The following is a 13,096-nucleotide window of genomic DNA, read 5'->3' on the forward strand; positions in this document are numbered from 1 at the left end:
AATGGAAGGAGGGGTAATGTCGTGTAGCAAAAAAAGAGGGGGGAGGGTTGTTCAGGACTCCCTAAGACTCTTCCCCATGGACTAATACAGACTCTTGGTACTTTAGCAGTCACAAAATATGGCTTTGCATTGAGGGGCCTCATTTGACACCAAAGTGCAGTAAAAGCTGTGTTAACCAGCATTCACTATCCGGAATACACTATTAACCAGAGTTCCTGGCTGGCTGCAGGAGGCGGGAGGGAAAGCTCGCACGTGGTGGCTGCCACCTGCCACCCTGTACTGCTGGTGCCACCATCTCCCCTCCCCCCACTCTTCAGGGGTTTTCAAAAAAGATGAAAACCCCTGTCTCAGATAACCAGACATTTTAGATACCTGCTCCGCCCCCACCCACCCCCCCACCACCTCCACTCATGCGGGTTAACAAAGCTTTTGCTGTATAATCATTCCAGATAAAAATTCCCAGATATTGCTTCTGAGAGTATGAATGGGGGTATGAAATATGAACATTTTTTTTACCTTTTAGATACTAGCAGTGAGTTTAACCCAGGATTTCCTTGGCTGATCTCAGCATATTCAGTGCCACATTTGTAGCCATTGCTACTCAGCACTGGAAAGACTGGCAGGTTAAAAGCTGTCTTTCCTTTATACAGTTTCACCTGTGTACGATGGAACCCTTTACATAGAAGGTTTTTTACTCAGTGATGCAGGCTATTAAGAGCCGGGTATACCGTTCAGTCTTTTGAGAGGCAGGACTACAGCACTTTTATGGTTGGAACAATTTGGCAAGCTTAGAGCCAGAATTCTTGGAAAGTAGGATTTTTTTTTTTAACTTATTACTAGACAGGCTGGGTTTTTTTTATTAAAATATAAATTAAAAAATCACAAGTTCTCTGATTTAAACCCCCACCCAAACCTTCCTTTTTCTGTTATTGCAATGAAGTGTGTGTGTGTGTGTGTGTGTGTGTGTGTGTGTGTGTGTGTGTTGAGTAATTGGGACTCCTACCAGTGCCTCAATCACTATCATAAAATAAATTCTAAATAGCTATAAATCTTGGCATGTGACTTTGGGTTTTTTATCATGGAACATCAGAGCTCACCCTGCCCCCGTTGTTCACTGGGACGCGGGTCCAGGAGGAGCTGTCCCCCTGCCTGGCTTTGTGGCGATGAGCATCTGTGATATGCTGCAGCCCCCTCCCCCCCCCCCCCAAGCCCCTCACTCTCCACCCACAGCCCCTTTGGCCCTGCCGGTGCTCCCAGACTAGATGACTGGGGACCCAGATCTGCAGGCTCCTGCCCCCCACAGCAGCACCTGTGTCTGGCTGCCGGATGTAGAAGGTGGCGGCTGCTGCAGCCTGAGTGGAGCGGAGAGTGTGGAGCCCAGCTTCCCCTCTCTCATGGGTTGCACAGCTGGATTGGTCCCTGTGGGAGGTGGGGGTGCTGAATGGGGGTTGCCTGCTGTGGGCTTCGGCACCCTGCCCTCCTGCCCCAGTGGGTAGGACCCGTCACAGCAGGGCAGAGCAAAGCTTGTTGCCACTATTGTGAACCCTCCGCCAGTGTGGTGAGGCACCCCATGCCTTCTCACCGGGACCAAGGACCGCACCTCCACACTGCCACCCTTGCTGGCTGGTGGGCAGGGGGCTCCTTGTCACTGCGATGCAGGACTCGCAGCAATGCCAATGATGTTCCCCACCCTGGACTGCCCTGCCATGCTGGGTGTGCCCTGCTGGGCCAGAGAGGGCCCCAGGAGAGGCCAGCAGTCTGGGAAGATACAGCATGTTGCGGGCAGCTTGCCACCACCCAACGTGCAAATCTGGGGGGCATGTGCTCCCATTTCTCCCTGGTAGTGTGTGCAGTGGCAGGGAGTCAGGCCCCTGCCCACTCCCCTCTCGGGCCCTTCCTTTATTTGCTGGGCAAGTTAGTTGTCATATCTGCAAGGGTTCATGCTGCGTTCAGTGAGAAGAAGGCTTCGAGCTTTCTGCTTAGCAGCACTTCTGCAGCTTAGTCTAGGTGCCTTGAAAATGGCCGAGGCTGGGAGCAGGATCCTGTTACTGTCATCTGTGTTGTGGTTAACAGTGTGAGCGTTTTACATCGTGTGAAAGTGTCTGATGTGGATCCACCCTTTCTCACAGGCTAGTCCTTGTGCAACTGTCCTTGGCACCAGGTTATTGGTGAAGAGGTTCAGTGTGACGATTGGCTCCAAAATGTCGGGTAGAAGGGCCCCCGACAGTTGACACGTCTGCAAAGGGTCCCTGTGCAGGCTGTAGAGAGACAGGGTTATGCGGCCTGCGCTAATCTCTTGAAAAGATCCGAGCCAACCCTGGCAGCAAGTGAGTGCATGTTCCTGCCTTGGACACCCTCATGGAACACAACATGCCAGTAGTTGCCTTGGTTTCTCACTGGATGCACGTTGTTTGCTTGCACATGTCCAAAGGTATCACCTGCAGTGACTGCAGCTCTTGCCTCTGAACTACTAGAGCGCCTTGCAAAAGCAATGGCCTGCCCTGGGCTAGGCTGATATTAGTGGCCCAGATCCAGAGCCTTCCTGTTGTTTCCTGCTGTGCCTGGATTAGGTGCTGAGCACTTGGACCTCTTCCAGCATCAGCACGTATTAGCCTCTCATTCTCCTGTGGGCAACACCAGAGGGCATATGACCATGCTGTCTCTGTCAGCCTCTGTCTCAGCCTTCCCATGCTGGCTCCCATAAAAACCCTTGTCCCATCACAATGTGCAGTGGGGCTACACCAGTATTTCCTAGCTGCAACTGGAGAATTGTGAGGTGGGTGGGAAAGAGCCTTCGTTGCCTGCACGCTCCTTCATTTTTTCAGCTTGGAGCTGCTTGTCTGTCCCAGTGCTTCTTTTCTGTTCTCCTCTGTATATGCTGCCCCTGCGTAGCCCTCCTGTCTCCTGTGTATGCTGGGAGATGGTGTATGAGGGTGTACATAGGCCTCCAGTCAGAACTGTTTACTTACGGAGTTCAGCTGAAACCCCTCTACAGAGCATCATGCGAAGTGCCTACACATCTGCAGCAGTGGAAGGCGAATGGCGTAAGTGTTAGAGGTGAGGGGATGGCTCTGTGTTGCCCTCTGTTAGATCCCAGGGAAACACGTTGTTGCGGGGGGTCGAGTGGGTCACAGTACAACCATTCTTCCATGCCTGAGCTTTAGCCCATGAGGTTTGGGTGCAGGTTTCCCCCTGGGTGACATGACACTGCCTGTACAGGCGCAGTCACCTGAGCACAGAGCCAGGGGGAACTTTATGGTATGGTTGGGTTTGAAATGCAAAGGAGCAGGGACCAGGATGCACTGGTCCGAATTGGGTTACAAACCAGTGAGGGGTTTCATACATGTCTGGGGCAGGGCAGTGGGGGTCCCTGTGCTTCTGGCTTGTGGGGGAGGAGCCTGGTGCTGGGGATGCCCCTTGCTGCTGCCGCCCCCGCAGCCCATGCTAGTGAGATGCTTTAACGCCCTTGACTCCCAGCTCTTCGTCTCCGCTTGTTTTGTGATGCCGTCACTGCTGACCCGCAGCCTCCGCTCCCCGTTCTTGTCTCCACGGAAAAGGTCGGTCCCGCGTGCGGCTCCCGCCAGCGATCGTCAGAGGAGCCGGGGCTGGGGGCGTGTCCTGGAGCGCGCGGCAGGTCTGGCATCAGAGGCGCGTGTTCCCGTTGGCCGCCTTGAGGCGAGTCGCGATTGGGTGGAAGAGCTGTATGGGCGGGGTCTCGGAGACTCCGACCTTCCTCGCTTTGATTGGCCTCTGCCGGTGGAGGCGGGTCCAGGAGGAAGTCTCGTTCTCCGCAGTCTGACTGGCTGTTGGGTTTGGTAGGAGGAGTAGACACAACTGCGTGCTGATTGGTCCGACTCTGATCTTCAGCGGCTCCGTTGCGCTGGCAGGGCGCGGCGTGGGCTGTGCGGGGCCGGGTCGGGACGGGCACCTGGAAGGGGTGGGGTGGCCCTTTGGCCGAAGGCCGCGTGCCCCGCGTGTGGCCCGATTCTGCCTGTGGGCTCCTTTCTGAGGTGTGTCGTTCCTAGCAAGGTTTGCACGGTGTTTCCCTGTTTTAAAGTGAATAAAAAATGAAAAAAGGTTGTTCAGTAAGAACTGCATGACATCTGTTCCAGTGGAGAGTGGGGATCCTTGCTTTAACATAAGTACCGTGTTGAGCCCGGTGCGGGGGGGCGAAGAATTGCCGGTATTATTCGTATTCTACGTCCTTGTCATGACAGAAATGCGTGGAGGTGGGATGCGTGTGCAGATGTGTATACAGTGCGTGTGCTGCGTGTAGAATAGAAGCGGGAGCCCCGCGGCAGCACGGAGCGATTCTCCCCTCCCCGCCGTTGTCCCGGCTCCGCGCCCGGCTGCAGGGACAGGAGGACACGTGGAGCTGCTTTTGTCCCCGTCCTTGTCCGCTGGCTGCAATGCGCGGCGTGACCACAGGAGAGCAGCACTGAGCCGTCCTCAGGAGCGTCCGCCCCCCCGCTTCTCTCCCCTGCTGCAGTGCCCGGCGTGAGCCACCGGGGGCAGCACCGAGCGCGCTCTCCTTCGAACCGTGGTGCGGCGCCGGGGGGACCTTGGTTTTGTGACCCACGTGGGAGCGGGGCACGTGCGGGGTGCGCGGTGCCGCAGCCCGGGAGCTGCAGAGCCGGTGCTGGCGGGACACTGCCCCGCGCCGCCTGCCTCTGGCCCCGCGCTCGTCGCCGCTGTCCTGGGGCGCCCGGCCCGGCCCCGTTCGGCAGCGGCGGGGGCAGGACACGGGGGTGTCTTTGGGGGTTGTGTCCCTTTTTCTGGCAGTGCGGTGATTTTGTGGGTGGGAAGTTGGTCATTTAATGTGGTGATTTGGGGCGTTTCTGTGGAAACGTTTGGGGAAATATGGAGACTTTGGGAGAAAGCTGGGGATTTGGGGCCTTTTTTCTGGATGTATGTGGAAATGTGTTTTTTGCTGTGGGAAACTGGGAATTGTGTGTGATGATAGCTCCTTTCCTTGAAAACACAGTGGCTCTGTATTTAAAACTGGTTACTCTAGGAGTAGTTTGTAGAACTGTGTTTAGAGATATGGTGATTTTCTATGTGGATATGGTGTGGTAATGTTAGGGTGAGTTGGGAGGGTTTTTAGGGGACTGGTTTGTTGTAGGATGTGTGGAAAATTGCGTGGCAATTGGGCAAGCGTATGGAAATATGGTCAGGTTGTGTCAGGGAAATTTTCTGGGGATTTGGAAACTCTTTTTGTAGGAATGTGTATAGATAAGTGATGATATTTGTGTAGTGATTTGGGTACCCTTAATGGAAACATGCTGGGTCGGCCCATGGTGGTCGTCTTATCCACTGCGGTGCGGTTAACAGCGTGTACATTTTCACTCGTGTGAAACGGTCTAACATGGGTGTGCCCTTTCTCTGAGGCTCTCCTCATGCACTTGTCCTTGGCACCAGCATATCAGTGGTGAGCTGCAGTTTGACAAATGTTACTTGGGGCAGAAGGGCCCCCAGGAGCTGTCATGTCTGCAAGGGTCATTCTGGAAACTGAGACGGGTGTGGCGGTCCCTTGGAAACAGCCAAAGCACCACAGGCGAGTACGTGTTCCTGCTTTGACACGCCAAGCGGACAGAACGTACCAGCAGTTGCCTAGGCTTCTGCCTGGAGGCACGTCATTCACGTGCCCTGCTCCAACGGTAACACCTCCGCTGACTGCAGCTCTTGCCTCTAACTGCTGGTAGCACCCTCAAAAAGCTATGGCTTGCCCCTTGACTTGCAGAATACTGGGGGCCCAGACCCCACAGACTTTGTATTCTCTCTCCCTGTGCCTGGGGGAGGTGTTGAGCCCTCTGAGTCTTCAGCACTTGTTAGCCACTCCTCCTTATGTGCGCAACACCCAGCCCCTGTGACCTTGTCCTACCTGACAGCCTCTGTCAGCCTCTCCTAGTCTCATCCTTCCTTGGAAGGCTTCCCATGAAATCCCATCTTCTGTCCCAGCGTGCAGCAGGCCTGCACCAATGTTTTCCAGCTTGCTTTAGAGAGTTGTAGGGTGGAGGTGGTGCTTCCTTGCCCCCTACTGTTTGCTTCTGTCAGCTTTAAGGTGTTTATGTATTTCAGTTTTCCTTTTCTCCTCTCCTCTGTGCTGCCTGTGTCTTGCGCATATGCAGGATGTTGGTGTAAGGCAGGGGCCGGCAGCTCTTTGGGCCTGTGGGTCACAGAGGCGGTACTGGGGAGGTGAAGCGGGCCGGTCAGTGGTGCCGATCCTGAATAGCCCAGATCCCGTGTGCCCTACGGCTCCTCCCCGTACTGCCAACACTGCCCAGCCTAAGCCCCAACCCCAGCTCACCCTGCACCTTCTCTGGACTCCCTGGACAAAGTTGACCAGATGGAACCTGTGTGCATAACCCTGGCCCGCTGTGCCCCTGCTCCGGACAACCTGTGCACACTGAGCAGTGGTAGTAGCTGTTGCTTGACATGGCGGAAACATGACTCCTCCTCACGGTGGCCAGTCCCTTCTTCCTGCAGCTGTGCAGAGTCTACATGTGGGCTGCCCTGGGGCTTGTCTCCACTGCCTTCGCTGCTGCTTCCGGGCCATGCAGCAGGGCCTTGGCGGCTGTCCAAAGGAACCATAGGGCAGTCCAGCCTCAGGCTCATAGTAGTTGCAGCCAGAAGAGCCTGGTAGCCGTGAAAGGTGTGGGGCCACTTGTCCCTTGTCCCGAGCATGAGCTTGTGTTCACCTCCAGCAGCTATGGCTGCTGCTCAGTGTGGGTGGGCACGTGTAGAGGAGGCGCAGTGCAGTTTGGGGTTTGGGCTGTGTGCACGGGTTCTGGCTGGGCTGGGCTGGTGCCCATCCACTCTGCCGGGCCTAGTCCTGAGCGGGCACTGGCTGGATGGAGTTGGAGCTGTGCGTGTGGGTCCCTGCCAGTAGCTTGGGTTTGGGGCAGTGGCGGCAGAAACTGGAAGCAGCTGTCTTTGCCTGTACAGCCTGGAGAGGCAGTCCAGGCGCACCCCGCTGCATGCCCAGAGGCAGCAGGATGCACCAGAGGCTAGACAGTGATTGGGCAAGACAGAATTGATGTACCTGCCAAGGGGCAGACAGTTTCTCCATGGGCCACATCTGCCCATGCTACTCATGGTGTTTCATATGGAACAGGTTTTAGGAGCAGAGTATCTGGAAGGAGGACTACTGTTGTAAAACTGTCCGTCTCCATACAGCTGTCTCCCCACATGGCTTTGTGGCGCTGAGCAGCCGTAATATGCTGGTGCCCTGCCCATGGCATTTTCCCTCCCTCCCAAGCTACACCCCCCTCAAGGCCAGTGCCCCTCACTCCCCTTTTCTATGCTGATGCTGAAACCTGTCTAGAGAGCAGCTTGCAAAGCACCAAATTTTAATTTTTTAAGCAGAAAAATAAATGAAAAAACCTGTTGTTCAGGAAGCACCGCAGGACATCAGTTCAACTTCAGGGGAGTTTGAGATGTTTGGTATATAGATTCTCACCTGTGCAGGATGGAGGAGGCGGCTAACAGCAGGTTGTCTCCACTTTCCAAAGGTCTTTTAAAGCTTTCCTCTGTTCACGTCTAATGTTTACATGTGGTTTTCACTTTGTTTTTTAAATGGATATTCCGATATGTGTCAAGCAGATTGGTGTCCCTGGAAGTTTGGGAATGAGAGTGAATCTGTTTTCCTGTGGACTTGGGAGATGCCAATGAGCTGGGGCCCGTGTCCCTGGAAAAAATACAATTCTGGAAGGGAAGAGCACTGCTCATCTCTTTCCCTGCCCACCTGGGAATGCTCCTTGCCCTGTTTTGTTTCTTTTACTCTGCTGTCTAGACCTATTTTAATTTACAAAGGGTCACAAAACCAAAAATCAGTTGGTGTTTTAAGCTGCTTTTTTCCCACCTTTTCAGGAAGCAGTTACTCATCTTTGGTCTCACCTGTGTGCGGGCCGGGAGTGATCCGGGGCCCTTTTTTTGCGGCACGGGCTGTGGCCAGCAGCCCGGACATGCTGGGTCAGAGAAAGCAGACGACACGCTAGAATTAGGCACGGGCACGTAATGGTTGATTCAAGATTATTTTACTTACACCGAAGATGGTCGCAGTGCAGGCAGGAAAACTTGCTTGAGTTGCAGTTACAGATAGAAAAGAAGAGAGGCGGACTAGAGTTCCTTCCCATGAACCTTCTAGCCCAATCCGGTTGGAGGCTCTAAACCGCGAGCCCGTTGCGCCAACCGAAGAAAGTACTCGAAGCAAAGAGCTCTGAATAGACTCACATGAAGTTTGCTAGGCTCCGTGGATCCTTTTTTTTTTTGCGCGCAGGGAAGAGGGATACGTCAAGGATTGCGCTTGGCGACGGGGAGAGGCTAGAGGCTGATCAGACCCCTGTTGCCTTCCTGAAATACGCTGGGTCCAATAGGCTCCGTAGCGCTTAGAGATCTTCACAAGACGTGAAGTCTCCTTCTCCTGATGTTAGTGGAGTCCTCTGACTTGGGTGGAAACCACTCAAGCCTCTTATACGGCTAGCAAGCCAATCGCTAGCCGCCACGTGGGAATATTTTAACACAAGCCAATAATGGGGCTCGAATTTTAATACAAATGGCGGGAACTCCTTGCAACGTGCATCTCCTTTCTGCAGCTAAGAAATGCACCCTGCAAAGAAAGCTTCAAATTGGCGGGAAAATAATTCAGCGGTGCCAAAGCGCACACAAAACAAAAATCACACCCTTGGGTTGTGACAGCCTGGTATTGAAGGCTGGAGAAACAGATTCTTATTGTACTTTCTCAGGCCATTGCTTGTGATGTAAATGCAGGCTTATTACTTGTTAACTGTTGCAAAGAGCATCTTCATCTAACACAGGAGGTATATGGTCCCACTAGGGACCTCTTACTGGACTTGGTGCTGGCTACAGGGGATGACCTGGTAGGGGATCGACTGACACAAGGTAACCTAGGGGACAGTGACCATCCATTTATTGGATTCACTACCTGGCACAGGGTGGAAAAGATAACCAGTAGGGTAGGAGTGCTAGACTTCAGTGTGGTCAGGAGATTAGTTAGCGAGGCACTGAAGAACAGGAGCATTGGTGAGATGGGAGTCCAGGAAGGGCAGTTGTTCCTAAAGGGAGCAATCCTACAGGTGTAGAAGAAGATGATCCCGTTGCACAGGAGAGGGGAAAAAGGGGCCAAAAAACCCTCTTGGCTGAACAGGGAAATGCAGGAAAACCTAGGGGCAAAAAAGAGGCATATAGACAGTGGAAGCATGTGAGATCTATCAAGGTGGAGTATACCTACTTGGCCCGCACTTGCAGGGGGGCAGTTAGAAAGGGTCAAGCAGAAATGGAACTTGGGCTGGCAACAAAAATTAAAAACAACTAAAAAGTCTTTCTTTAGGTATATAAGGAGTAAAAAGAAGGTGCAGGGTAGCACAGGAACCCTACAGGACAAACTAGGGCAAATAGTGATAGGTGGGGTGGGCAGGGCAAGGCTGAGCTCTTCAGTGAGTTTTTTGCTTCTGTATTCCTGAACATGGATCAGGACAGATCTCCCAGTTGGATGCTAGACAGGCATAAAAGGGATACCAGCCCACCAAGTGTTTGTGCCAACTTGGTGAAGAGTTTTATGCCTGCACTTGGAAAGACTGGATGTGTTTAAGTCAGCAGACCCACGTGATCTTCATCCAAGATGCCAAGGGTGCTGAAGGATTTGGCAGCATCATAGGGGAGCCCTGGCACAGCTGTTTGAGCACTCGTGGCACTCGGGTCAGGTCCCAGAGGGCTGGAAAAGGGCCAGTGTGGTCCCTATCTTTAAGAAGGGAAAGGAGGATCTGGGTAACTAGACACCAGTTAGTCTCACTTCTATTCTGAGGAAAACCTTGGAAAACATTAAGGATCACATTTATGGGAGTCCTGGAAGGTGGGGGGATGCTGAAGGGCAGTGAGCACATATTCATAGCAGGTAGATCCTGCCTGACTAACCTTGTTTCTTTTTATGACCAGGTCACAAAATGCTTAGACACAGGAATTGAGGTAGATGTCATCTACTTGCATTTTAAGAAGGACTTCAACATGGTATCTCATTCTAATGTCATTAATAAACTGAGCCGCTGTCACGTAGATGATTACACGATCAGGTGGGTGGCAAAATGGCTCGGTGTCATAACCAGAGAATGGTGGTGGATGGGTTGATATCAACCTGGAAAGATGTGGGCAGTGGAGTCTGACAAGGCTCGGTCCTTGGACCTGTGCTGTTTAATGTCTTCATCGGTCACTTGGATGAGGGTGTGGAAAGCCCTCTGTCCAAATATGCAGATGATACCAAATTTATGGGTAACGTTAACATGCTAAAGCAGAGGTCCTCAAACTGTGGTCTCTGGACCAGCACTGGTCCATGAGCTCCATGTAGGTGGTCCTCAGAAAGGTTGCAGAACAATTGAGAATCTCTGCATTTGGCCCTGCAGTTGATTAATTTTTTTCTGGTGACAGAGATTAAGTGGTCCGCTGAGACCCTTGGCAATTTTCAAGCGGTCCATGCAAAACAAAGTTTGAGAGCCAGTGCATTAGAGGGTTGGGACCAAATCTGTGGGGACCTGGACAGGTTGGAAAAATGGGCAGACCAGAATAGGATGCAGTTGAACAAAGACGAGTGCAAAGTGCTGCACCTAGGGAGAAGGAATCACTGGCACGCTTACAGGCTGCGGGAGAGCTTTCTCAGCATCAGAGCAGTGGAAAGAGATCTCAGAGTGATTGTTGACACCGAGATGAGCGTGAGTTGTCAACGTGACAAAGCGATTGGTAAAGCTAACTGCACTTTATCATGCGTTCGCAGGTGCAGAACAAACAGGTCTAGGGAGGTGATGCTTACCCTCTATGCCACATTGGTCGAGCTGCAGTTGGAGTACTCTGTCCGGTTTTGGACACCACACTTCAAGAGGGATGTGGACACCCTTGTGAGGGTTCAGAGGAGGGCAAAAGTATATCTATTATAGAAAATAACATGCAATATATTTAGTTACATCAATTGCCACACTGCTAGCTAAAGATAAATCTATGATATACCATATAGGGATCATTTATGTATGGTCTGTTAGCTCCTTTTAGGCCTTGTGCTTTGTTTAATTGTGTTTGATGGTTTCCTTTACTTGCTGACCAAGTTAGTTGTCACAACTGCAAAGGTTCACACTGCGGTTACTCAGAACAAAGCCTTGGCCCTTGTGCTTAACAGCATAAGTGCGGCTCAGCCTAGGCACCTTGAAAATGGCCGAGGCTGGCAGCAGGGTCATCTTATCGCTATTTGTGCTGGGGTTAACAGTGTGAGCATTTTACCTTGCGTGAAAGTGTCTGATGTGCGTCTGTCCTTTCTCACAGGCTAGTCCTTGCGCTCCTGTCTTTGGAACCAGCTTATCGGTGAGGAGGCGCAACGTGACATTTGGCACCAAAAGGCCTGGAGTAGAAAGAAGGGTCCCCGACATCCGTCGCATCTGCAACGGGTCCCTGCGTGAGCTACTGAGAAACAAGCGTTTGGGGCCCGCACCGGTCTCCCGGAAACATCCAAGCCAGCCCTGGCAGCAGGTGCCTGCGCATTCCTGCCTTGGACACGGTCAGGGAACTCAGCACGCCAGCAGTTGCCTCAGCTTCTGACCGGATGCACGTTGTTTGCTTGCAAGCATCCAAAGCTAGCACCTCCAGCGGCTGCAGCTGTTGCTTCCCAACTACTAGGAGAGCCTTGCAAAAGCAATGGCCTGCCCCTGGGCCAGGCTGATACCAGTGGCTCAGACCCAGAGACTTGCTGTTGTACCTCTCGGTGTCTGGATTAGGTGTCGAGCACTTGGAACTCTGGCAGCTTCAGCACATATTAACCTCTCGTCCTCCTGTGGCCAACACCACAGAGCCCATTACCCTAATGTTTCTGTCAGCCTCTGTCTCACCCTTCCCCTGAAGGCCTCCCATGAAATCCCTTGTCCCATCCCAGTCTGCAGGTTGGCTCCACCAGTATTTCCCAGCTGCACGTGGAGAGTTGCAAGGGAGGTGGGGAAGAGAGTTTTATGCCTGCATACTCTTTACTTGTTTCAGCCTGAAGCTGTTTGTCTCAGGGCCCTTTTTTCCCCTCTCTCCTCCTCTGTCTGTGCTTCTGCTGTGTAGCCACTGCCTCCTGTGTATGTGGGAAGGTGATGTAAGGGGGTGCACAGTTGCCCTTAAGAGGGAGCAATTTTTCTATGGAGTTAAGATGAAACTGCTGTACAGAGCACCTTGCAAAATGCCTCCAGGTCTGCAGCGGTAGAAGGTGTATGGGGTAAGGCACAGAGATGAGGGAATCGCACTGTGTTGCCCTCTGTGAACTTCCCGGGAAACACTTGGTGGGGGGGTGCAGTTCATGTAGGTGCCTGGGCAGTGCAACCATTTTTCTTCCATGCCCATGGGGTGTGGGTGCAGGTTTCCCCCTGGGGGACATGACACTGCCTGTGCAGGCCCAGTCACCTGAGCGTAGAGCCAGGGGGGACTTTATGGTATTGTTGGGTTTGAACTACAAAGGAGCAGGGACCAGGATGCACGGGTGTCAGAGATGTGTTCCAGACCAGGTGAGGGGTGCATGCAGGTCTGTGGCAGCGTCCTAGTGCAGGGCAGGGCACTGGGGGGGGGTCCCTGTGCTTCTGGCTAGTGGGGGAGGAGCCTGGTGCTGGGGGTGCTCTGTGCTGCTGCCCACCAGCCCATGCTTGTGGGATGCTTTGGTGCCCCTGACTCCCAGCCCGCAGCTTCTGCTTGTCTTGTGTTGCCCTCACTCCTGACCCGCAGCCTTGTCCCCACGGAAGAGATCAGTCCCAAATGCGACTCAGGTGGGTGAACAGGTGATCCATGGCTGGGTTTGGTGGGGGAGCGGGGGCAATGCGTCCCCTAAGTGCATGGTGGCATGGGGTTGTGTCCCTCACTGGTGCTGTGTGGGCTGGGGATGTGGTCCCACTGTTCCTGAAAGCAATGGGTTGCACCTGCTGGGCTGCAGAGGCCCCGGGGCGAGGGCAGCAGGGAGGGAGCCCAAGTCTGCAGTGGGCAGCCTGCCCCTGCCCTGCACACAGGATTGTGGGCACGGGTTCCTGCTGCTCCTCGGGAATGCGCACAGCTGTGAGGAACCCCCCACCCAGCCTGA

General features: G+C 53.3%; 1 long non-coding RNA gene across 6 annotated transcripts in view; it reads left to right on the top strand.

The window, feature by feature from the left end:
* LOC132250432 (uncharacterized) overlaps positions 1 to 13,096 on the top strand; it is a 65,510-nt gene that overhangs the window by 15,543 nt on the left and 36,871 nt on the right. For 4 of the 6 annotated variants that reach the window (XR_009462166.1, XR_009462167.1, XR_009462165.1 and 1 more), the window contains exons 3-4: positions 9,955 to 10,088; positions 11,323 to 12,788. This is a non-coding gene — a long non-coding RNA (uncharacterized LOC132250432). The remainder of the gene's footprint in view (positions 1 to 9,954; positions 10,089 to 11,322; positions 12,789 to 13,096) is intronic. The other 2 variants (XR_009462169.1, XR_009462170.1) reach the window with 2 other exon arrangements.

This window comes from Alligator mississippiensis, chromosome 4, assembly GCF_030867095.1.
Source record: "Alligator mississippiensis isolate rAllMis1 chromosome 4, rAllMis1, whole genome shotgun sequence".
In the NCBI taxonomy this organism is placed as follows: Eukaryota; Metazoa; Chordata; order Crocodylia; family Alligatoridae; genus Alligator; species Alligator mississippiensis.